This window comes from Oreochromis aureus, linkage group 19, assembly GCF_013358895.1.
Source record: "Oreochromis aureus strain Israel breed Guangdong linkage group 19, ZZ_aureus, whole genome shotgun sequence".
In the NCBI taxonomy this organism is placed as follows: domain Eukaryota; kingdom Metazoa; phylum Chordata; class Actinopteri; order Cichliformes; family Cichlidae; genus Oreochromis; species Oreochromis aureus.
In genome coordinates, this window is record NC_052960.1 from 28,068,288 (window position 1) to 28,094,419 (window position 26,132).

Below are 26,132 nucleotides of genomic sequence, written 5' to 3' on the forward strand. Positions count from 1 at the left end.
GTTACATGCTAATTAAATATTACAACCCATTTCTGTCAATACATCGCCCCAAATTTTACAAACATGCTTGAAGCTATCGGCTGTAAAGTACTAATCAAGTCCATAAATGAATCAGAACATTCATAGCATAGTGTAAATCATGATTTAAAGTAAATTAATCACTCTGCCACCAAAGCAAAGTTATCAAACTGGGCCAGTTCAAATGAGCGTGTTCCTATGGCAGCCCAGCCAGCCTTTGGGGTCAGTACCACAGCATTCTTCCACAGAGGGTATCCATTCAGTGACCCTGATGCATACTGTCCCTTCAGGAAAGAGAAAAAACATTTTACATTTTTCAAATCCATGTTACAAGACACAATGTGACTTTTCATAGTCAAATTAATGTGGCTGTGACAAGACAGGCATTTTGCTGAAAAGTGTAGTTACAATGTGTCAACACAATAACCTACATCAGAAAGGATTTTTCCTGCACAGCTACCAGCAATAGGGCTGATTACTGCCCCCAGTTAATTGTGTCGTCAAGGTTATAATCCTTCACTTCAGACTACTTTTTATTTTGTCTTCATATATGATCAGAAACCGTTTGCCTTGCCTTTTTTCAGTACAACCTCAAGTGTAACTTTTGTTATTTTTGATTTTGACATACTGTATTAACACAATGGACCTACAAATCACCAAAAAACCTCCACATAAAATCCAAGTAGGAAAAGGGCAGATTGTTTGCTTTGTCTTGCTAATACATCATCTTGAATCTCTCGTGCGATTTAGATGCTCACCCAAGATACTATTAATAATGAGAGTAGCTAATCTGAGTTGATCTAATCTTCAAGTCTTCACATGGTTTATTGGATTCAAAACTCTATTAATCATAATAAAATTGAAAGAAGTGACAGTATAAAAAAAAAAAATACAATTAGTAAAAGTGTCTACTTACTTTTACAGTGAGTGACAAGGTGTACCAGCCATATACCTCAGTACCAGACTGTCCCTCTGCAAGTACAGTCTCGCCAACTGTTGACAAAAGAACAGTGATGAGAGGCACAGCGACAACAAACTGTCCAACTATGGAAATTATGTAGAAACTGTCTATGAAATAAAAGACTACAAGTGATGATTTTGGTTTTCAGTTTGGAGTTAAGTGTGAGTCCCAAATCCTAACACCAGGACCTCAAGGAGCTTTGTCAGTACTGTCAGTACTCTTGCTGCAGGATTTTGGATCATCTGAAGGCTTTTCAGGAGTTTTAGGACATCCTGATAATAATGAATTACAGTAGTCCAGCCTAAAAGTAATACATGCATAAACCTGTATTTCAGCATCACTCTGAGACAAGATATTTCTCATTTTAAAGATATTGCAAAAAATGGAAGAAAGTAGTCCTACATATTTGTTTAATATGCTCACTGAAGGACATGTCCTGGTCAGAAACAACTACAAGATTCCACACGGTGTTACTGGAGGCCAAGGTACTGCCAATCAGAGTAAGCCTCTGGTTAAAAACTATATTTCTAAGATTTTTGTGGCTGACTGTAATGGCCTCAGTTTTATCTGAATTTAGAAGCAGGAAATTAGAGGTCATCCAACTCTTTATGTCTTTGAGACATTCTGGCAGTTTAACTATATTGGTGTGTCATCTGGCTTCATAGAAAGATAAAGCAGGGTATCATCTCCATAGTACTGAAAATGTATGATATGCCTTCTAATGACACTTCCTAAAGGAAGCAAGCATAATGTACATACAATTAGCCCAACCATAGAACCCCTGGGGAACTCCATAATTAACCTTAGTATATGAAGAAGACTCCTTAACATGAACAAATTGGAATCTATTAGATGAATGTGATTCAAACCACTGCAGTGCAGTACAGCATGCTTTAACTGCTCTAATAGAATATTATGAACAGTATGGAAAGCTGCACTGAGATCATTTGCAACCTTAACCAATGCTGTTTAAGTACTGTGATAAGTTCTGAAATTTGAGTGAAACTCTTATAATAAATCAATCCTCTGTAGATGATCAGTTACTTGTTTTAGAACCATTCTTTCAAAAATTTGAGAAAGAGTTGACTAATCTAATTTTAATGTTAGGCCAATTTTCAAAAGGTTGAAGACTGGCCTAGAACTAGCTAAGACAGCGGGATCAAGTGGTAGCTTTGTAAGTAATGGTTTAACTAGTGGAACATTAAAACCCTGTGGTACACAGCCCAATAATGAAGACAGATTGATCATTTTTAAGACTCAATCATTAATTAATAGTAGGCCATTTTGAGCACTCTTATAGGAATGGGGTCTAAAAGACATTTAAGGTTGGAGCAGAGACAGATTGTACTGACCAAGATCATTGGTAACTTTGTAGGTGCCATCAGCAAACACCCAGAAGAAGACTCCTTTAGCTTTTGCGGATTGACTGTCCCCTTTATCCACTCTGGCTGCTATGAACACACCACCAGCATTCATCTTCTCCATGAAGACGTCACATGTCACTGTCAGGTTCTGCCTGTATAAAATAACAATGTAACAGGGTGGAAAAAAATATATACATATATATATATTTGTGTGTGTGTGTGTCTGCCTACCTCCTGAGCCACAGACACCCCATGGATTACTTTAGTTTGGTTAGTGATAGTAGTGACTAACCCATCTAAAGTAATCATAGTAGTCACAGGACTACTCACCAGTAATAGTCTCCGATGACACTAATGGTTTGATCAGCATCCGTTGCCCATGTGATGGGCCTTTCTGTCAGAACCTGTCTTAAGGTGAAGACGTGAGGTCCAGGATCAGTCAGGTTAATGTAGTACTCAAACACTCCTGTCTGATCAGCAAAGTATGGAGCTTCTGAAAAGGTGGGCTTCCTATACATACACAGAAGCAGATTTAACATAAAGGTCACTTTTTCTGTCATTTTAATAGACGTTAAGAATTTGGTGAGATGTGGGGTCATGCACATGGTTAACTTACGAACATCAAAGTCATCCTTGTACACTTTAGGGAAGGGAGCTGAGGGAGGTGGGTCGGGATAGCTGCCTTTGCTTCCTGTACTAATAGTGGTCAGTGTGTAAACCTCGTCTTCAGCCAGATTCAGGGTAAGCGAGCCATCTACAAGCTAATGTCATATAAAGACAGTGTTACAGTTGACAAACTGGTGCCAACATATCACTGAGGTGCATCTTTCTTCAGCGTGTAAACAGTACCTTCAGTGGTTTTAGTTTCTCAAAAAGGAAGCCTTGCTCGTCTTAAAGTCAAACTGTGACCGCCACACTTGGAGCTCTTTAATGGATGCCTAAGAAGAAATAAATAATCTTAAACATGACAGATGTACAAGTCATAAATTCTCAGCAGATTCAAGAAGATGACATGAACTTACAAAAGACCCCTTTAGCTGGAAAGTTGCATTTTGGGATGTTACATTAAAGGGAGGTAGTGGAGGTCTTATGCACACTGAATGATTGTGAGTCTATAAAGGAGACAAAAAGCTTTGTTAAAAGGAGCATTCCATAACATTAGAAAGCAGAGTTGGATGTGGCAGATAATGTTCCTGTGTTTGAGCTATACATTTATATATATATATATTTGAGCTACACATACACAAACAAACACTGTCTACAAGTATCTACAGAGTCAGCTAAAATGGTTTTAATGTCCTCCCTAGTCTTTAACAAATTCTAAGCTTATTTTTGAAGTCAACAAGCTGCATATTTAATAAGAAGCGGGGATAAATGGTCTTGACCGTTTAGTGTTTTGTGTAGTGCTGGATTGTCTCAGGGGCACCTTTGCACAGCTTGCACCAGGGGTCTTGCCTGGTGTGGTAGACCCCTGCCTCTATGGATGTTGTGTTTAGAGCTTGTTCCTGTGCCGCCATGATTAGTGCCAGTCCAGCATTCTCTAGCCACTGGTAGGATTCCTCTGTGTCGGCTGCTTCTTTTCGTCTGCAGGTAGTACATGCTGTGCAGGGGCCTGTCCTTCCATTATGGTTCCTCTTCTTGATACTCTTCTCACAGGTTTCTGCTGTTTGAGGTCTTCACTAAGCACACAGTCAGCTGTGGCTATCTTCCTGATGTACTCATGGATGATCTTGTCGTTTCTTGTTGTTATGAGTGTCATCATAGTGGTTCTGACACTCACCATCTAATGATGATACTACTACTACTACTACTACTACTACTACTACTACTACTACTACTACTACTACTAACAATAATACATTTTATTTGAGGGCGTCTTTCTAAAACCCAAGGTCACCTTACAAAGAGAAAAAGATATCAATAAAACAGTAGATTAAAATAGATTAAAATAAATGAAAATACAAAAAAAACCCCAACAAATAAAAAAACAACAAATAAACAAGATTTGACAGCAAATAAGATCTGTAACAAAGCCAGTAAACCAGTTTAAACAAACAGGTTTTGAGCTGTGACTTAAATAAGGGAAGGGGATCTATATTTCTTATCACTGCAGGAAGTGAGTTCCAGAGCCGAGGAACCGAGAGACTGAAAGCTCTGTTCCACATAGTGATAAGACGATAAGACTCTCTGCTTGTATTTGGCATGACTTGTAATGAACAAAAGTAGAGGCCAACATTAAGCCAATAGTACATTTCCATTCAGTTCTTGATGAAAGCTCTTAGGGTCCTGTTGTCAGTCATGTTGTACAGTTCTAGCGACTCCAGGATCCATGTGTGAGGCATTGAGTGGTAGGCTTTCTTATAGTCAACCCAGGTGGTGCACAAGTTGGTCACTCTGGTCTTACAGTCTACAGACTGCTCCATCTACCAGGAACTGGTGTTTTGCCCCTCTGATGTTTATGTCAATTCCTTTTGGTTCCCTACTCCTGTATTCAGCCATGTGCCTGTTCATCTTAGCCGCTATGATGCCTGACAAGAGCTTCCATGTGTTGTTGAGGCCTGTTATTGCCCAGTAGTTGGATGGGACTAGTCCCTTCTGGGGATCCTTATTGGATCCTGTTCAGGGAGGCTCATGAAGTCAGCTCTTAGATCCACTAGCCACTGAGCATTGTAGTTATCTGTTGCGTCCTTCTCCCATATGTTCTTCCAGTGTTTCTGTCTCCAACCTGGGTGGGTCTATTCTGATATTATTATTTCGATACCTGCTCTCTTTCTCGCTCTCTCTCTCTCTCTCTCTGTGCACGCGCAACTAACTTACCATCGTTTCTATGACAACAGTGAGATTTCCTTCCCATCAGTCAAGGCAATATAGCTTCCACCTTGTGCCAGATGTCCAACAGTCTGCAGGTAGGTCCATCCTGGCTGGGTAAACTGTGTGGTGTGAGCTGCAAGGAAAACATTTGAAAACAAAGGATTACAAAACAATTGCTCAGCCAGGCCCAACAACTATCAAACTAATTCACTTCTAAAATAAATCAGCTTGCTCTCATGCCAAAACTTTCACCAACCCATCAAATCTGTCTCACAAGTGAGATTTCTTCTAATGACATGCCGTCTAGCCCATCAGTATGCAACATACAGTCAACACTAAAATGTAGTGACATATAGTGAATTTTATTTACTCAGAACTTTAAGGGTTAGTGTCATGTTTTCTGGATTTAAAAGTACACTGCTGACCTTTAATGATCTACCATAAATAAGTAACAGAACACTCTCTAATAACTTTGCTATTATGAGAAATGTTATGTTGATCTGTCTCTGTACGCAGACTATAATGCAGACCCGTGATCCAAATTGGAGACTCGACCACATAGTTGCCACTCCAGGGCTCCTCAGCTGTCATGAGCCCGTCCCTGCCGAATGGGAGATCCTCATAATAACTGGCCACCAGATTCCAGGAGATGGTGCTGGGGAAAGGATCAGTCATTAATGAGATTGTTCCACATTAAGGTTTAACAGTCTGTCCAAAGCATGTATTCACCAAGTTTACACTTTATTCTAACTAAAAAAAAACTTACCATCAAACTGATTAAAATTCAACAAATTTGATATACATTCTGTGAAATGCTTAATATTTTGCTAGCATGTACTGCTTGTTTTTTAACTTACGCAGTCATTTGTCCATTGACATAGTTCTGGTTGAGGATCCGAGCCCAACAGCCTCCTCCCACCTCATTGTTAAAGGTGCTGTAGTCCTCTGACGACCACAGCTTCTTCTGTGTCTTCAGGGCCTCTGTTATTGTGGTGGTACCTGGATAGTGAGCCCTGATCACCACATACAAAAGGTCAAACTTGGTGATCACAGTTCAGATTTCTGTATTCAAGCTGTTGCCATACAGCAAAAATAAATAAATAAATAAGATAAAATAAAAATAAAACAGCATCTACAAAAGGAGTTAAGGCTGAGTCTCAAACAGTCACAGATTGTAAAGCCCGCATTTTATAGCTTGTGAAGTGAACAATTATGTCTATTACTTCTGTTCCCTGAAGGAGGGGAACCAGTAGACATAAGTATGGGATATCATGCCTTCGCGTGTCCTGCCTGCAGAAACCTTTATTCACGCCTTTAAGGCAGATGACCTGTGATGACACCTGCGCATCCCTCAGTTCGATAGCCACTCTTCACCGAGCAAAACTGCTCAGTGGGACCACCTTGTGTTGTACCTCGGTCCTCTCCTTCAGGGAACAGAAGTTATAGACATAACTGTTCGTTCCCTTTCAGTCGATTCACTCGGTACAACACATAAGTATGGGACCTATACACGCCCCGCAGAGCAGCCACCGAACTGGAATCGTACCACCAAAACCTTAGTGTGCGGTAAACCCAGCAGAAAGGACTGTATGAGCGACCGAAGGGGCTGTAACGTTGAACCGATAAAACCGCACAAAAGTGTGCGGTGATGCCCAACTAGCTGCTGCACAAATATCAGCTATAGGTGATATTTAAAAAAGAGCCCATGAGGTTGCCATCCCCCTGGTGGAGTGAGCTCTCAGCCCAGGGGGCAAAGCAAGACCTTCGGTGCTGTACGCCAATGAGGTAGCTTCTATAATCCAGTTGGACAGCCTCTGTTTAGACAGAGCTCTACCTCTGACTGGATGAGTGAAGCAGACAAACAGCTGGTCACATAAACGCACATTCTGAGTACGCTCAATGTAGGTATGTAGCGCATCCACTGGACAAAGAGAATGCATCCTCTCCTACTCAGATGCAAAAGGAGGGGGCCAAAAGCTCAGCAACTCAAACTCCACTGAGCTATAACATGCAGGCATGATCTTGGGAAAATAGGCAGCATTTGGACGTAACCCACAGATATGTGTATGTGCACAGAGAGCGCATGAAGGTCACCCACTCGCTTTGCCAAAACCAAAGCGAGAAGTAATAGAGTCTTATATGAGAGAAATTTCATATCCACAGACTCAATGTGTTCAAACCGTGAGCTACAAATGGCCTCCAGCAGCAAAGATAAGTCCCAAGCAGGGACACTGGACCTAAGCATGGGTCTCAGCCGCCGAACCCCTTTCAGAAAATGCATGGCGAGAGGATGTGCACCTGGTGTCACCCCGTCAAAGCCAATATGACAAGCAGATATAGCTGCTACATAAACCTTAATTGTTGAAAATGAAAGGCCCTTATCCAGCAGCTCCTGCAGGAATGTGAAAACATCCACAATAGAGCACTGAAATGTGAGAGTGTGGCGATCCTGGCACCATTGCTTGAAGGCTCGCCATTTGTAAGCGTACATACAAGCCTTTAGTGGATGAGGCCCTAGCGCTCTGAATTGTCGCTATCACATTAGGTAGCAGACCCTTAGCAATCAAGTTAATTAAACATGAAGGCGCCACAGATCTGGGCGCAGATGAACCACTTCTCCTCCCGCCTGAGAGAGGAGGTTCCTGCGGAGAGGAAGCTGCCAAGGACTAGCTGCTAGCAGGCTGATTGTCTCTGGATACCACGACCTTGTGGGCCACCAAAGGGCCACTAGAATCAGAGAGAAAGACTGCCACCGCATTCTCTTTAGAACTGGAAATATCATTTCTACTGGGGAAATGCATTCAGGAGCACGTCTGGCCATTGGTGCGCTAGCACGTCCGTGCCCAAGGGTGCATCGTGGTTGATTATGGAGAAGAACAGGTGGCAGTGAGTATTTACCCTGGAGGCAAAACGATCTACTTGCACCTTGCCAAATAGATCCCAAATCTGAGCCACTATCAAAGAGAGAAGAAGGTGAGAAGGAGAGAAGGTCTAGCCCCAGGTTCCGGTGGCCCGGAACATGGGTTGCTCTTACAGACAGAAAATAAACACTGCACCATAACAGCAGAGAGCAGGACAGCTTCAACATTTGAAGGGAGCGTGTTCCTCCCTGCCTGTTTATGTAAGAGAGCACTGTTGAATTGTCTGCCCTGACTAGGACATGCTGGCCCTCCAGGACTGGATGGAAATGTTTGAGAGCTAAGAACACTGCTAACAGCTCTAAGTGGTTGAGGTGCAGCTCACGCCGGGATGCGGACCAGATCCCTCTCGCTGATGGATCCTCGCACAGCGCTCCCCACCCCCTTAGGTCCCTGGAGGGCGCCCTGAACCAGCAGCCCAGGCTAGCATGCAAGACGTGGTTACCGTCAGCCTCCTCCCAAGGTGATGCGACGCACACAGGCGGTGAGAGACAGCGAGTCCAGCATTGAAACGCTCTCATCTTTAACAGTCCAAGCGGCACTACGGCGATCATAGATGCCATCATGCTCAAGAAATGTAATATCGTCTAGAAACGCAGTCTGCGTTCCAGCTGAAACTGAACGAGGCAGCGATGAAACGCAGCCACTCTGTGCTCCGACAAACGTGCGCGGCTGGAAAGCAAGCATATTTCCAAACCAATGAAAGAAAAATCTGCTGACTCGGGATTAGCAAGCTTTTTTGAAAGTGCACAGAGAAACCCAGTGCCTGAATGTGTGACAAAACCAGTGACAGCTGTGCCTCCGCCTGCTCTCTGGAGCAAGCTACGAGAGCCCAGTCATCTAGGTAGGCTAAGATGCGGATGCCTCTCTTTCTGGGGGGGCAAGCGCTGCATCATTTTGCTGGCACATTTGGCACAGGGTGTGAGGAGCAAGCAACAACCCAAATGGCAGCACCAGGTATTCGTAGGCTACGCCCTCAAATGCAAACCTCAGAAACTACCTGTGGTTTGGGTGTATAGCCACATGAAAATAAGCATCTGTTAGAACGATTGTTGCAAACCAATCTCCTCTGCCGACTGCATTCAAGAGCTGTCTGAGTGTTAGCATCTTGAACTTGTACGTTGTAGATACTTGTTCAAGACTGGCAGGTTGAAGATGGGACGAAGACTTCCCCCCTTGTATTGCTCTTTTCTGCAATAGCGCCTTTATGTCCTACCTCAGTATCATTGCTGCTTTGATGCCGACAGTAGTGTTTACATCTCTGTGGAAATGAGCCAGCTTGACCTGGAACTGCAACCGGTAACCCACAGCAACAGTTCGCAGCACCCATGGAGAGGGGGCACAAGCGTGCCAGTGAGGGAAGTGAGCAGCCAGCCGGCTGCAGCATGCTCCAGGCTGCCTGGCGTGGAGCTTAAACCGGAGGATGTGCTCCCGCTGGCGGCACACTCACTGCAGCAGTGGGCACCGGTCTCTTGCCAGTCGACAGAGTAGCAGCGGGCCTGTGAGAGCTAGGTGTGGGCCTGGGCTTCGCCTCACATCTGGGGAAGATGTTCCGCAAAGCTTCTGTCTGCTTCTTCCTCAAATCGAATCTAGCCTGAATGACTCCAAGTGAATGTCCGAATAGCCCAGCCACAGACACTGGTTCATCCAGATATTACAGCCCTGTCCCTATCCGGGACGGCAGAGAGGGTCAGCCACAGGTGCCTCTACGCCACTAATGTCGAAGCCATCCCTTTCCCCAGAGAGAGCGCTGCACAGGGGGATGCACAGAGGATGTAATCTGTGGCGACTCTGACCTCGTTTAGAGGAGGTGCCAGCGGGCTATCATCAGAACCCAGCGATCCGAGCTCCACCAGGCACATCGCCTGGTACGTCTGGAGCATGGTGACGGAGCTCATGGCGTGAGTAGTGCTGTTCTGAACACGATAAATCTTCTCCCATTGCGATGCAAAGATTCTGCAGTGCTTGGACGCAAGAGTTGCGGGGCCACCGACACAATGGTTAAGGGATGGGGCCAGATAAACAGCCAGAGACGGCTCCATAGGAGTTGGGTTAGCTAAGCCAGCCTCCTTGGCGCCATCCAACTTTGCACTGTCCATAGCTGGGAACAGTGACGTGGGTAGACAGAGGTTTGTCCCATGATGCTGTTTAGAGATGGCACGATACCACTTTTTTATGTCCGATACCGATATCATAAATTTGGATATCTGCCGATACTGATATGAATCCGATATAGTGTGTTTTTTTAATCAATAAAACTGTTTTTTTAATATCTTGCTGCATTTTGTATAAGTTCATACTCAAGTTTAAATAAACAACAACACTAAAGCTATTCTGTTATACCTGTATGTAAAAAATACACTGCGCCCAAAATATTTCATAGTTCAGCAACACTGATCAATCTAATAAACTTAATCCTCCCTATTCTGGTATTTTAAAGAGTACTTAGCAGAAATATTAAGCAACCTAACTAATAGGGTTGCAAACTCCCAGAAAAAAAAAAAAAAAAAAAAAATAGGGAACCACCCCCCACCCTCCACCTCATGATGCTTAATCGATGTAATCAACTTTAATTTGATGCAGGGTGAAAAAAAATGCACAGAAGTAAATTATTTTTCAAGAATAATTAAATAGATTCAACATCTTTCTTCAACAGAATTGCAGAATTCACAGATGGTACCTTCTCAAAGAAAAAAGTACTATAGCTTACTAGGGTATATTAGACTTAACAGTTACTATATACAGTAATGGACTTCTATACATTTTACATCAGATTAAAACTTTGGGTGTAAGATTCAGATAATTATTTATTAAAAGCGAGACATTTTAAATGAGAATAAGAAAGAAAAGTATGTCTTTGTGCCCCCTTTTCCCTGTTAATGCCCTATCGGCCCCCCTGGCTACACTTTGCTAGATCCGCCCCTGCACAGTTACCAGCCGTCAGCTACGTAGAAAAGGATCCTGGTGTAGAAAGTAATATTAAATAAATTCTAACAACAGCTTATCAAGCTTAAACGTGCTGCTGTTGTTCAGCCGCTGGTTTCCTCTTTCTGGTGCAAAGTGGGCCAAATACAAAGAAGAGAGACGGACTCGCGACAGAAAAGCCGATCAGCTGATCATTAAGCAGTTTCACGATTGAAGTAGCCGCAGGAAGGTGAGGGAGAGAGAGGCAGTCGCTCCATGTATCGGTTGTTAAGCTTAACATGGGAACGCTTTACAAACATTCAGAGATGAACTTACACACTTGCTTTACTTCTCTCTGGGAGAACTTCCTCGGAGATGAAATGCTGGTTTGGTAGCGAGGCTCCAAATACACACAGCCGCTCTATCACGTGACGCAGTGACGCACGTGACCCGATACCGATACGTAATATCGGATCGGTCCATCTCTAATGCTGTTAGCTCACAGATAAGGCCTGGGAACATGGAAAGGCGGTTTTTGGTCGTTGTGGGATCTAGGGGGAGAAAAAAGCCCATGAACCACAACAGCTTCTGAGCGGGCGGAGGAGAGGGCCAGTCCGCCTGCACCTTCTCAGAAGCACGACGAAACAGGGGGGAAAAAAGAGATGTCATCATGGGCAACCAGCGCAACAGCGGCGGCACACTGGGCTGACACTGAGCTCTGCTGCTCATCCTCTGCCAAACCATGGATGTCCATGCCAATGTCCAGCACGACATCGTCTTCCTGGGGAGTGCTGGTGGGCTTCAACCCAGGCATGGTTCCGGCTTGTCTTTGGCTAACCCATCAACACATTTCATGTAGTCAGCCCAGCGAATTGCGGGGGACGTCGACCGGATAATCCTTGTCTTCGGATTCGGAGCCGGGGCTTCCAGACTCGGAAAGGAGAGGGTCATGCCATGTGACAGCCGTCTGTCCCAGCACTTTTTCCATAAAAGTCACCCATCTTTCCAGGGACGAGCACCAGAGCTGGCGACAAAATGCACAGGCTTCAGGCTCCGTCAATACTCTCCTAGGGTGGATGATCCCCAGGCAGACAGGGCAGTCATCGTGCTGGTCACTGTCATGGAAAGAGAAACCACACCCCTGAGGACAGGGGCGAACAGAAGATTTCTGCTTTGCTCACGTACCAACTGCGCGTTGGAGGCTAACACCAACAGGGCTAAGTTCAAGTCGGCAGACAAAGGAGCTAACTAGCAGCAGCTAGCTAGTCCAACTCAGTAGAGGTGTTCTCAGCGAGGGGACGAGCGTAAGAACTGAGGGATGTCTGTGATGACAGCGGTTATATCTGCAGGCGGGGATGTGTGCATGTTATCACAGGTCATCTGCCTTAAAGGCGTGATTAAAGGTTTCTTCAGCCAGGACACGGGAGGACATAATATCCCATACTTATGTGTTGTACCGAGTGAATCGACTGAAAGGGAACGATTAGTTTACCAGAGGAAAAAAAAACAAACAAACAAAAAAGAAAAACAGAAAAGAATTATAATATTATTCAAATTGGATGATAGAGTTATAATAATCATATTTTTTTAAATTCATTTAATCATTGACTCCTTTTTCATTTTTTGGTATTGAAAGAAGAATGTGATAGTGACAAAGAAGAACACTTTTTTAAAACTGTATTTGTTTACAACTTGAAAAATAAAGTTTGGAACAATCAAGAGTTATCGTTTGCTGTGTCACTGGATTTCTTGAGAAGAAATATTGATGAAGAAATATTTTATACCCAAGGACTCTAAGACAAGCTCTGAATCCTCTGCACTACTGTCCCATTAATCTGTTGCACAGCATTACAAAGCTTCTATGATTTAAGCATGCATCATTGCTAAGAAAGGTACAATTGTTTCTTAGAGATCTGGCTACAAAGCTCCACTAACTGTAGGTTTAGAGAGCCTGAAATATTATCTAAATCGGGGGTAGGCAACTCCAGGCCTCAAGTGCCAGTGTCCTGCAGGTTTTAGATGTTTCCTTGATCCAACACAGCTGATTCAAATGACCTAATTACCTCCTCAAAATGTCTTGAAGTTGTCCAGAGGCCTGGTAATGAACTAATCATTTGATTCAGATATGTTGACCCAGGGTGAGATCTTAAAACCTGCAGATCGCCGGCAATCGAGGCCTGAAGTTGCCTACCCCTGATCTACAGTCAGGTCCATAAATATTGGGACATCGACACAATTCTAACATTTTTGGGTCTATACACCACCACAATGAATTCCAAATGAAACGAACAAGATGTGCTTTAACTGCAGACTGTCAGCTTTAATTTGAGGGTATTTACATCCAAATCAGGTGAACGGTGTCGGAATTACAACAGTTTGCATATGTGCCTCCCACTTGTTAAGGGACCAAAAGTAATGGGACAGGATAAGAACAATAAATCAAACTTCCACTTTTTAATACTTGGTTGCAAATCCTTTGCAGTCAATCACAGAAGTCTGGAACACATAGACATCACCAGACGCTGGGTTTCATCCCTGGTGATGCTCTGTCAGGCCTCTACTGCAACAGTCTTCAGTTCCTGCTTGTTCTTGGGGCATTTTCACTTCAGTTTTGTCTTCAGAAAGTGAAATGCATCAATCGGATTCAGGTCAGGTGATTGACTTGGTTATTGCAAAACAGTCCACTTCTTTCCCTTCAAAAACTCTTTGGTTGCTTTTGCTGTATGCATTTGACTGAATATGAGCAGGTAATATTGCCTGAAACACTTCAGAATTCATCTTGCTGCTTTTGTCAGCAGTCACATCATCGATAAATACAAGAGAACCAGCTCCACTGGCAGCCATACATGCCCACGCCATGACACTTCCACCACCATGCTTCACTGATGAGGTGGTATGCTTAGGATCACGAGCAGTTCCTTTCCTTCTCCATACTCTTCTCTTCCCAACACTCTGGTACAAGTTGATCTTGGTCTCATCTGTCCATAGGATGTTGTTCCAGAACTATGAAGGCTTTTTTTTAGATGTCGTTTGGCAAACTCTAATCTGGCCTTCCTGTTTTTGGGGCTCACCAATGGTTTACATCTTGTGGTGAACCATCTGTATTCACACTGATGGAGTCTTCTCTTGATTGTTGACTTTGACACACATACACCTACCTCCTGGAGAGTGTTCTTGATCTGGCCAACTGTTGTGAAGGGTGTTTTCTTCACCAGGGAAAGGATTCTTCGGTCATCCACCACAGTTGTTTTCCCTGGTCTTCGGGGTCTTTTGGTGTTGCTGAGCTCACCGTTCCTGTGTTCCTTCTTTTTGAGAATGTTCAAAACTGTTGTTTTGGCCATGCTTAATGTTTTTGCTATCCCTCTGATGGGTTTGTTTTGTTTTTTCAGCCTAATGATGGCTTGCTTCACTGATAGTGACAGCTCTTTGGATCTCATCTTGACAGTTGACAGCAACAGGTTCCAAATGCAAATAGCACACTTGGAATGAACTCTGGACCTTTTATCTGCTCATTGTAATTGGGATAATGAGGGAATAACACACACCTGGACATGGAACAGCTGAGAAGCCAATTGTCCCATAACTTTTGGTCCCTTAACAAGTGGGAGGCACATATGCAAACTGTTGTAATTCTTACACTGTTCACCTGATTTGGATGTAAATACCCTCAAATAAAGCTGACAGTCTGCAGTTGAAGCACATGTTGTTCGTTTCATTTGGAATCCATTGTGGTGGTGTATAGAGCCAAAAATGTTAGAATTGTGTCGATATCCCAATATTTATGGACCTGACTGTAGATGAACCTGAACAGATAGTCTGTGGAGTGGACAGAAGAGGAGGATGTGACAGGGTGTCTTTAGTAAATAGCTCATTGGTCTGAACTAGTGTCTGATAAACAGTTCAGGTTGACGCTGTCATGCTGTGTAAATCTAAAGGGTCTTATATTATATCACACACCAAGCTTGTAGCTGCTGCGTGCTAGGTGTGGTAAGGTTTTTATGCTTTTTGGTTATCTCTGTGCAGGTAACCACTGGATTAACTTTAGTTATGTCCGTTTTAGATCCATCACTCTGGTCTCTGGGCCTGGACTTGCAGACGACAAGGAAACATCACGCATCTATCAGCTGTCTGACAAATATTTTTTGCACAATTCTCCTGAAATTCTTTTAATTTTTGTTTAAATAGGTTAATATATTTGTTTATTTTAAATCTTAAAAGTGTTCACAAAGGGATTAGCAAGAACAATATTAAAGAGCCGTTTCTGTTCTGTACTTAGATCTGTGACTATTAGTAAAATTACTGATCACTGTTTTGATGAACAGTGAACAAATGCTCTGATCAAATATTGATTATCAACTTTTTACAATTGTGGAAGAAGTACCTAACCTAAATCCAGGATGCCATACAGGCCAAGGTAATGTCATCCAAAGTAAGCATCTAGTTAAATACCATTTTTATGAGATTAGAAGCAAAATAAATAGAGGTCATCAAGGTCATTATGAGACATCTTTCTTTTTAAGATATTCCTAACTAGTCTAACTAATTGGTGTGCGTGATCTGACTTCATGGATAGATAAAGTTGGAAGTCATCTGCATAGCAGTGAAAATGTATGCTATGCCTTCTAAAGCTACTGCCCAAGGGATATCAGGCATAGTGTAAACAAAGTTGGTCCTAGCACAGAACCCTGTGGAACTTCATAATTAAACTTAGTGTGTGAAGAGGACTCTCCATTTAAATTGGAGACTATTAGATAGACATGATACAAACCACTGCAGTACCTTTAATACCTACAGCATGCTTTAATCGCTCTAAATATGGTCAGCAGTATCGAATGCTGCACTGAGGTCTAGCAGGACAAGCACAGAGATGAGTCCACTGTCAGAGGCCATAAGAAGATCATTTTTGACCTTCACCAAAGCTGTTTCTGTGCTGTGATGGGCTCTGAAACCTGGATGAAATCTGTCTTAGAAGCTATTAAATGCTGCATTTTGTTTAAACACAAAAGAAAGAAAAACAAACTACTCTGTGCTATAGTGCCATCAGGAAAAGGATGCTGTTTTTACTGCTAGTAGTATACATATCACATCACACAGGAAAGGGCACTGTTTTCAAAGCATTTAGTGATCCAAGTGTTTCATTTTTAAGCAGCAACCATCAGATGACAGCTGGCTGAAGTTTTAGCTGCTGAGGATAGAGAACATAGGCTACGTATACAAACTATGCACAGAGGAAGATCCTACCCTATCACGTCTACAGCTGTGCTCAGCTCAGGGTCTAGCAGCAGAGAAAAGGCAATGGGCTCCCACAGGTTGTCACTGGCTATGATCTTGACCCTCTCCAGACCACTCTTATCCAGAGTGTATCGCAGCAGCTGGTGCAGACAGTCACAGTCATAGAAGGAGATTGACAGCAGAGAAGACGGATTCACAGCTAGCACAGTTCAGAATTTGTCTATACAATGTTTACTGCTTCCATATAAAATTTGTATATACAGAACTAGTTTCTCAAGAAACTGGTGGCATTAAAGCTGCCTTTGCCGAGATTTGATGCAACAGGGCGGAGAAATTACTGAGAGACATCTGGCTTAGAGACAACTAAATGCTGCACTGTTTACTAGCCAATCTGAAAAGCCTTTTTGACAATACGTGAAATGGCACAAGTAAGAGCAAAGAGTTTTAACTTATAAGCTATATTATACTAGCTGCTTTTAAAATTAGAAAATCTAGGTTTGATATTACGTTATTAGAAATCATCAATGAAAACAGTAAACAGGTTAGGAAATCTGCTGTAGAAACTGTAGCTTATGACTGTGAGACTGTCCTTTGTCTGAAGCAAAGTACACAATGTCGTTTGCAGTTAACATTTCATTGATCCTGTCCATGTTTGGGACAATTTATTATAAGTCATCATTGAGGTTATGCTTCCTAGTCCTTCATATAATGTTTGATACATTTTGGTGCTCTCTGATGCTACAATACTACTGTAAGGTCTTGAACCTTTTCTTTTTTTCTTTATATTACACTAGGAAATGGAGCATAGATGCATTCACTCCAGCTGTCTCTTTACCAGGCCAGCTATCACAGTCATGTGTCTAGGAAAGGCAATTTAAGGTCGGCAGGGATTGAGGATGGTGATCGGCTTCATCTGCTTTTACACTAACTCTTGATATTTGGTATGGTTACCTTTACTCCTTAACAAGCTGCCTTTTGTTCTGTTCTGTCAAGATGATCCTAGAATGCTTCAGTAATGTTAATGGGTCAGTCTGTGACTGACAGTGTTTAACTATGTGTTTGTGGTGGGGCGTGGTCTGTGGGGCTGTGCGGACGCACCTGCACGGCATCCGCAATCACGCCCCGCCGAGTTAAAACATGGCGAATTGGGGTTTGTTGTTGTTTTTGTGGTATGATGCATGTACGGCTGACAGTCGGAATCAATAAAATGGCTCATAACTGTGATCTATGGACCCGCCGTGTTTCATTCACACCACACTGGTGCCGAAACCCAGGAGGCGGCACGGTGGGTCCTTACTGGAGCCAGAAAAGAGTGGAGCTCGTCCACATGGCGGCCATCCAGTGGGAGCAGGTGGCAGAGGCACACTGCCAGTAGGAAGAGCTGCGGGACCAGATGGAGCGGCATCTAGAGAGGATCGCGAGTCTGGCGATGCTGCTCCAGGCATCGTCGACACTAGGGGTGGGCGATATATCAAGTTTTTAAATATATCGATATATTTTTACACAAGATATGAGATGTGACAATATTGTTTATAACAATATAGCCTAGGTTATATTATAATTATACTTATGGAGGCACAAGTTTGCCTCTCTTTCGTCCACTTTTGTCTCTACGCTACGTTACTCTGCCTTGTCTCTCTCCTTCACTGAAGACAGCTCCCCCTCCCCCATCGCTTCACCTGCAAGCAACGACAAGATGGACACGTCAGCTATCACAGAGGAGCTTGTTGGTAAAAAGAAAACATTTGGAGATTACTATTTTAGTGCTGGCGGCATTTATCTTGTCAAAATGATGTTAACGCCATAACTGCATTAACGCGGTAAATCTTTACGAGCTTCAACGAGCTAAAAATGCTAACGCATTGACGCCGTGCATTTTAACGAGATTAATGCTGTCAGCATTACTTCTTTTTACTATTATCTGGAGTGTCAGATGAGTATTCTGTAGAGAATGTCGGGAAAGCGTCCCGACTAAAGGCTGGAGCACTAATAGTATTTTCACCATTTACAACAGCACCATAAAGTGCAAAATGAAGACTGTGTAAAACTGCGCGAAGTCTCCCAGCCTCCTGCCCCGAAACAAACCACCTTACAAAACTCGTATACCGTATTTTTCGGACTATAAGCTTACACTAAAATCCTTCCATTTTCTCAAAAATCGACCTTATGTATGAAAATGTGCCTTATGTATGAATTCTAGTTGTGCTTACTGACCACGAACCAATTTTATGTGGTACACGGCGCTCAGAAACAAAAATGTTTTAGTACGACTTTTGTAAGCTACAAAGCTGCACCGCTTGCTGGATTGTCGGAGCATTATGGCAACCGTAGTCAGTAGCCTCACGGAGTAATACGTACTGTGCTTCAACGTAATATTACTGTATTGTGTGTATATAAGGATCACAAATCGCACCTGTTAAGAGACATGGTTACGAAGCGGATTTCAAACTCAAGACTGTCAGTCACACAGTAGAACGTGGGAAGAGAGCAGCTGCAAAATCTGTCTGTCTTTGTTAATATGCTCAGTGTCTTTTTAGTTTGACTGCACAATTGTGAGCTTTTTGTTATGCACAAAAACAACATTGTTTTATTTTATGTATGGAGCATTATTATTTAATAAATGCTGATAATTTATTTCTGAGTAATATTTTCATGTACATCTAGGCTGTATGTTAATTAAAGTGCCTGTGTGAGATCTGGGACACAGCTTTGACTAAGAACTCTCTTTTTTGTTCTTACTTTATGGCTTTAAAAAAAATATTGAGCTATATATCGTATATCATCATCCAGCTAAAGAATATCGAGATAAGAATTTTGGGCCATATCGCCCAACCCTAGTCGACACCGCTGCCGCAAACCCCACCAGTGGAACCTGGTGGTAGGGAAGCGGTGGAGGAGCCGTGTGGGGCACCTCGGCAGCCAGAGGTGGTGGACGAGGCGCACGGGGGTCCACGCCTGCTGGAGGAGGGGGAACAGCCGGATGAACAGCTGCTCCCGCCGCGAGCGGTGGAGGAACCGCTCCAATTAGAGTTGGTGGACGAACTCACCTTTGTCCAGGTGTAAATCACACCTGGACAAAAAAAAACAAAAAAACAAAAAAACACTACATTGACAGTGTGTTTGGGATTTTTTGACATGCTTATTAATCTGTTCCAGATGTTATTAAATGGTAAATTAAAATAATACCGTACTTTCCTGCATTCGCAATTCCATCAATTTTGACAAGATCCTTGTCAAAATTGCAGCCCCAAACCATGCCAGAGCCTCCACTGTGTTTTAAAAGATGGCTGGAGTCACTGTACCTCTCTCCCATCCTCCTCCATATATACACCGATCGACCCTCTGTTCAAAGGTGGTTGTTTACAGTGGATATAGATGACCTATATCACTCCTCCTTTAAACGATCAAGCGCATTTGCGAGGTCAGATGCCAACATTGGATGAGAAGGCCTGTTCCAACTCATCCCAAAGGTATTTTATCAGGTTGAGGTCTGGACTTCGCAGGCCAGTCAAGGTTTTCCTCGCGAAACTCGCTCATCCATGTCTTTGTGGACCTTGCGTTGAGCACTTCTGTGCTGTCATATTAGAACAGGGCCATTCCCAAACTGTTCCCACCAAGATGGGAGCATGAAATTGTTCAAAATGTCTTGGTATACTGAAGCATTAACTGTTTCTTTTCACTGGAAATAAGAGGCTGAACCCAACTCCTGAAAAACAACTTGTTGCCCTGGTGGCATCCTATCATGGTATCACACTGGAATTCACTGGAGCTCCTGAGAGCGACCCATTCTTTTACAAATGTTTGTAGAAGCAGTCTGCATGCCTAGGTGCTTGATTTTAGAAGTGTGTGGCACAACTGTAGTGATTCGTTTTTTCCTACAGTTGCACATCAACATGCTGTCACCCAAGAAAGACAGATGCAAACACTCTAAGACTACGTTCACACTGCAGGTCTTAATGCTCAATTCTGATTTTTTGATCAAATCCGATTTTTTTGTCTGCTTGTTCACACTACAAATAAAATGTGACAGCAAACGCGCTCTAGTGTGAACCCTCAAAGCGGCCCGCATGCGCAAAAGAAGACGTCACACACAACACACTCTGTTTAGACCCAGACCAAACAGTATTGTTTGACTGATGGCCCTTAATATAAAGACTTGTTTCGGACTTTATGTTTCCCAATTTTGCTTTAAGTTGTAAAGTTATTTTGTTATTTACATATGGCCAGTGTTGGGTAAGTTACTTTAAATTAGTAACTTAGTTACATTACTAGTTACTTCTCTAAAAAAGTAACTCAGTTACTTCAAGTTACTCGTTACTTTCAGAGTAACTAGTTACTAGGGAAAGTAACTTTGGTTTTACTCAGAATTCTCTTGTTAATGTGTTGCTTCCGTAACTGGATACCCAGCAAGATTGCCAGTCTTCTAGCTTGCTTACTTGCCACAAGTGCACTGTGCCACCTACCAATAGAAAGGAAAAAATAATGCACACATTTCCACGAGAGAAATCCCACGCCTGGACCGTCGTTGACCGCCGCCATGATTCTAGCCTGCTTTTTACATCCAACACAAAAACTGCAGTCGTGGTGCTTTTGATTGTACTCAGAACTTGGAAATTCTGCCTTCTGAATAGGAAGATGTAGGTAACACCAGACTGCAGATGAGCTGCATCCAGGGCTGGACTGGGACAAAACAATCGTCCGGGCATTTTGACTAGAGACCGCCCGCCATTATAGGAAAAATCATAAAGCCTTTGAATGAAAACAAACACTGTTGTGACAGTGATGTACACTGTTCTGATGGTATATATGTATCAATCTATCAATCGTTTGTTGTAAGACTCAGATAATTATTTTTTAAAAGCGAGACATTTTAAATGAGAATAATAAAGAAAAGTATTTCCTTGTGCCCCCTTTCCTGTTAATGCCCTACCTGGCCCCTGGCAACACTTTGCTAGACCCGCCCCTGCACAGTTACCAGCTGTCAACTACTTAGAAAAGGATCCTGGTGTTATTTGTCTCTCAGAAACAGTTCATAACTTCCCTTCAACTCATTCATGTCACCTAAAAGGTAAACCTATTTCTCCATCACCTGTTCAGCTCTGATGATTCAGTAAGGACATCTCCTGGTTTCATCTTCATGTTTCCCTCTCACCAGATAACCAAACCGATATCATGACCAGCAGCTTTACAGCTGTGGCTCCAGCAAACATCAGCTGATACTAGAAATTAATATTAAATAAATTCTAACAACAGCTGATCAAGCTTAAATGTGCTGCTGTTGTTTAACGCGACATCCGCTGGTTTCCTCTTTCTGGCGCAAAGTGGGCGATAAATAAACAAGAGAAAAGCCGATCAGCTGATCATTGATCAGTTTCGTGATTGAAGTAGAAACGGGAGAGAGAGAATGAGAGAAGAAGAGGCAGCTGTGCAGCTTCAGCTTTGTGTCTTTTTCATTGTAGCTGAAGTCCGGGACAAACTGTGTTGCTTTTCACCTCAGTACGAAACGCCTAATATTTTCTCTGAATACCAGACGATTCTGTTTTTTAGGGGACGGTTGGCAACTCTAATAATTAACCGTATGAAGAAAATAAAGTTCAACATCAGTAACATAGCACCCACCCAGCTGTATAGAAACTCCGTCATGCTAGCTAGCACGCAGTGATACGAAAATGTCAGCATACCGAAAATAAACTCCACCTAAACTTGGTTTATATCTGACTCAGACTGCAGGTCATAACTTCTTACCTGAAGTTCAGTTCACCTGACACGCGGACGGCGGCCGCTTCGGGTCTCTCCTCTTGCCTCCTTTTCCTTCATCCACCTGCTGGCCTCCACCACTTGCTAATGTTATTGAATCTGTGGAAGCTCCGCGATATCCACCACCTAAGTAACGAGTAACGAGCCTATCTAAATCCCAGTAACGAGTAACGCGTTCCTGGTTTTGGCATAATAACTAGTTACCGTGCTCGTTACCACAATAATAACGTAGTTACTGTAACGCGTTACTTAATAACGCGTTAGTCCCAACACTGCATATGGCCTAATAATTATCCTTATTGCTGTTTTAGAGAGGAGCGGTGCTTCAAAGGATAGTTGCAGATTTCCGTCAGAATCTGCAGATTATACAGTACAAATAAAATGTTCACGTTTCTCCAACGTTGTCTTCCCAACAGTTTCACTAACATCTACACGGGATGGCCAGGAAGCGTTCGCGATGTCTTATCGGGCGCTTCTCCGGCGCTGATAATTGGCGTCTGTCTTGTGTCAGTGACGTAAAAGACGGATTTAATGCGACATGACCGTTCAAACAGCAGTCGCTTTCTAAAACATCAGATATGTATCGGATTCAGTACCACATATAAAAGTGACCCAGATCGGATTTGAAAATATCGGATTTGTGCTGTTCACACTGTCATACCATGATCGGATATGGGTCGCATAGGGTCAAAAAAGTCGGATTTGATGCGCTTTCGCCTGCAGTGTGAACGTAGCCTAAATTCAATAAACGTAATTTCTTAGCACTTATGATTACTGTCTGTATTGGGTCAGTATTTATGTTTAAACATTTCTTTTAGTGCAGCTTTAAAACCACCTAAGAAATGTTGCAGATCTGAAAATATTTTACAGGACGGCAGCAACACACCTACACATGTTTCAGCTGTGACTTTTACCTTTTAAGTCCAGCAGAATAACAGCCACAAACATTCAGCTGGGTACTTGTGGAAGGAGAGTGCTTTAACAGAGACACACCCAAATTCAGTGGACATTTCACATTTACGCAATCAGTTGTCAAGCACCAAATAGCCTTCAAGTAAACTTATAGCACATGGTAAAAATTCTGCTTTTACTGTGCCACCTGGTCCAATGATTTACGCAGTGGGAGCATTTCATTTCAAACTTCTTGAGACTGTGTACTCACCCAATCACATCAACAGAATTATTAAGATATGGGTCAAGGATCATAGAATTAGCGACACTCCAATCGCCGTCTGCTGCAATGATGCCAACACCAGGTAGACTAACTTTATCCAGCATGTTCCGGAGCACCTTTGGCGACAAAGACATGCTCTCAGTGGAACTCAGCTAGAGCTTTAATATCTTCCCAAACACCGTCACACTGCATCTCTCAGTAAGACAACTCAATGTTAGTGGCTGTTTTTCTACTTCAATTTACACTGCAGGCTACTCGTTATGACAAAAGTACAGTGAAAGATTACAGTAAGTTATGTTTACCTTAATGTACTTGTTGTCAAAGCTTCGCTCATTCCAGATCTAAATGGATGAAAGAGAATTTTAGTTTGAAAACAAACTTTTGCAGGCTCAATTTCCTGCTAAGGTAAATCCATCAGTCCAGTATCACGTGGTAAAGCTTTGATGAAACAGGCTTACTAGGAAACTGAACACAGTATTTGTAAAATAATGAAAACAGCCTTTCTTTACCTCAACGGACAAAGATGACTTTTATATTCCAGGCAGGCCTTCAGTACTAAGCAACTAATAAATGTCATTTGTCACATTTTACAACAAAGCCAGGTTCTGATACGTTCCCACTTACTATGTTAAAGTCAAACTTTAGTGGACAGAAACCCTTCACTTTCTAACAGGGCTACTTCCATGCAACAACAGTCGCATCTTTGTTCTGAATCTTGGTTTTTATTTTGGAAATTGGTAATGGGACTTACATTATAGAATTTACTGTCACTAGGTGGCTGCAAATAACTTTCAAATCCAAGTAATTTTAAGCTGCTTAGTGTTTAGAAGTTTTGGCCATTACTACTTTTGGTTATTAAAATCCTGAGAATGCCAGAGATACTGAGAGATAATGCAAGCAGTCAGATGTTCAAACAGCCTGCCAATAAAACACATTAACCAGATCTTGAAATGACTCTATGTTTGTTTGAAATGACACCAAGAATTATAATTAATAGTTATATTAATTAATTATATTCTTGTTATGAGAGGAAAAGTTAAACAGGCCAAAAGCCACCAAGCTGCAAAGCATTCGATTTTTGAGGAAGCAGCCTTTGTAAGGACCACAAAAGCAATAATCATTTCTACTTCAACACACAGATTTCTATGCATGAATTTTGTGGGTTTGTGCAGAGCTGCATTCTAATCTGAGAAGTGGCATACACACCCCAACATACTGAATGTCTAGGTCATGGTACTGCTTGGCACCAAGGATCCAGTTCACCACATATGTTGCAGTGACATCCGGGTAGTCATAGGGCCAGTTCTTGCCATGGCCCACCCAACCGGGAAACGCCCAGGGCAAACCTATATGAAAAGAAGCAGACACACAAGAAAAGACAATGATTATTTTTATGTTACATTTAATATAACTTTACTATCGGTCACATTTCCAATCACCCCCACTATCTATCAAACAAACTGAGCAGACTTGTTAAAGTTTTCAATAATATCAATAACATTATCGTATTATTTACATTCCATATAAAATAACTGCATACATTGAATTGTAACCTTTATATCAAAACTATTTTATTAGAATAAAAAAATATACAAAATACAAAAAAATCTCTGGATAGAAGTAAATGGGTGGAAAGTCCTGGCAGAAATTCCATGAGGCTTGCCAGTAATACCAAATGTGCTCATGCCAAGAAAAGCAGGAGTCGTCATTTGTAACAACACATGTAGATTCTAAATCTCAGCTTCCTGCTATGACATTTTCCCTCTGATGTCTACTTTAACCATGGTTTACTGTTGTCAAGTTATCAAACAGAAAAAGAAACAATGTTCCTCCTTACCTATGAGTGTGATATTTGGGTTCCTCTTCTTGGCCTCTTTCATAAGCCACCACTCGTAGCCTCTGTAGTAGTTCTCATCATTTTCATAGTGCATGTGAGACGGCTCTGTTCCATCTGATCAAGTCAGAGGTTCAATAACACCAAAAAAAAAAAACAATGGAGAGAATCAGTTTATTCTTGAACTTATACTATGATCCAAAGTGTCTATCATGACCGCAGCACCAAAATATGTGGTGATTATAGCCAACATCCTATCCATACAAGACTTTAAGATCCATATGCAGCAGATGTCACAAGTGTATCCTTGTTAAGAAGGAATTTGTGTCATTCTGCCAGACTTTAGCTGAGGGTCATAATGCATTTCAGACTTGGCAGCAGAGAAATGCAATTGTAACAAGTTACAAGTTAGTAACTGTCATGGATTTGTATTATGACTAAATGTATGTTACCAGTAGTTTGAGCATCTCCTCCGATCTCCACCTTCAGAATGTGCAAAGAAGCTCCAAAGTTTGGCTGAAAATAGGAACACGGAGCAGTGAGTTCCAGTGCTTTAAACTGAACTGTGTGCATGAGTTGCTTCTGCCGTACCTTAAACAGGAAGTCTAGTACCTGGCTGCGGTACGGCTCGGCATAACTCACCAGTAACCGAGACGTCGCCTACATTAAGGCACAAGAAGAAATGTTCTGTTAGTAAAATGATCAGTTAATCAGAGAAACATGAAACATGCAGGTATGCATAGATCAGCTTGTTCCTGTGGAGGCAGTGTCATACAAGGAAGTACTCTACTAAAAATACACTAAACTCACCCCTCCGCCGCTTAAACCTCCAATTCCGTCAAAAACCCTTCCCAGCCCCCCGTCATCGCTCAGGACATAATTCTGAGCAGAACACAAATCCAAAGCCAGGAGGAGAACGGACACTAATAACGCCGACTCTCTGCAGTCCATCCTGAGCGCTAGCTGTCAAGAAGCTGTGCGCGCTCACGCGTTCTCTATCACATGACAGCGCAGCTGAGCCGCCACGTGACGTTGATACCCGTCACACCGGTACTTACTTTTAAAAGTTTATTTCCGGAGTGCTCCGCTACGAACGTCCGCAATTTTTTTGAAAGAAGGTGAAAAAAAACAAACAAACCTTCAACCAGTGTTTGCAATG

The 26,132-nt window shown here is 42.5% G+C and overlaps 1 pseudogene; it reads right to left on the bottom strand.

Moving 5' to 3' along the window:
* On the bottom strand, nucleotides 1-25,975 carry LOC116324211 (annotated as a pseudogene).
* Between the last annotated feature and the right edge of the window lie 157 nt (nucleotides 25,976-26,132).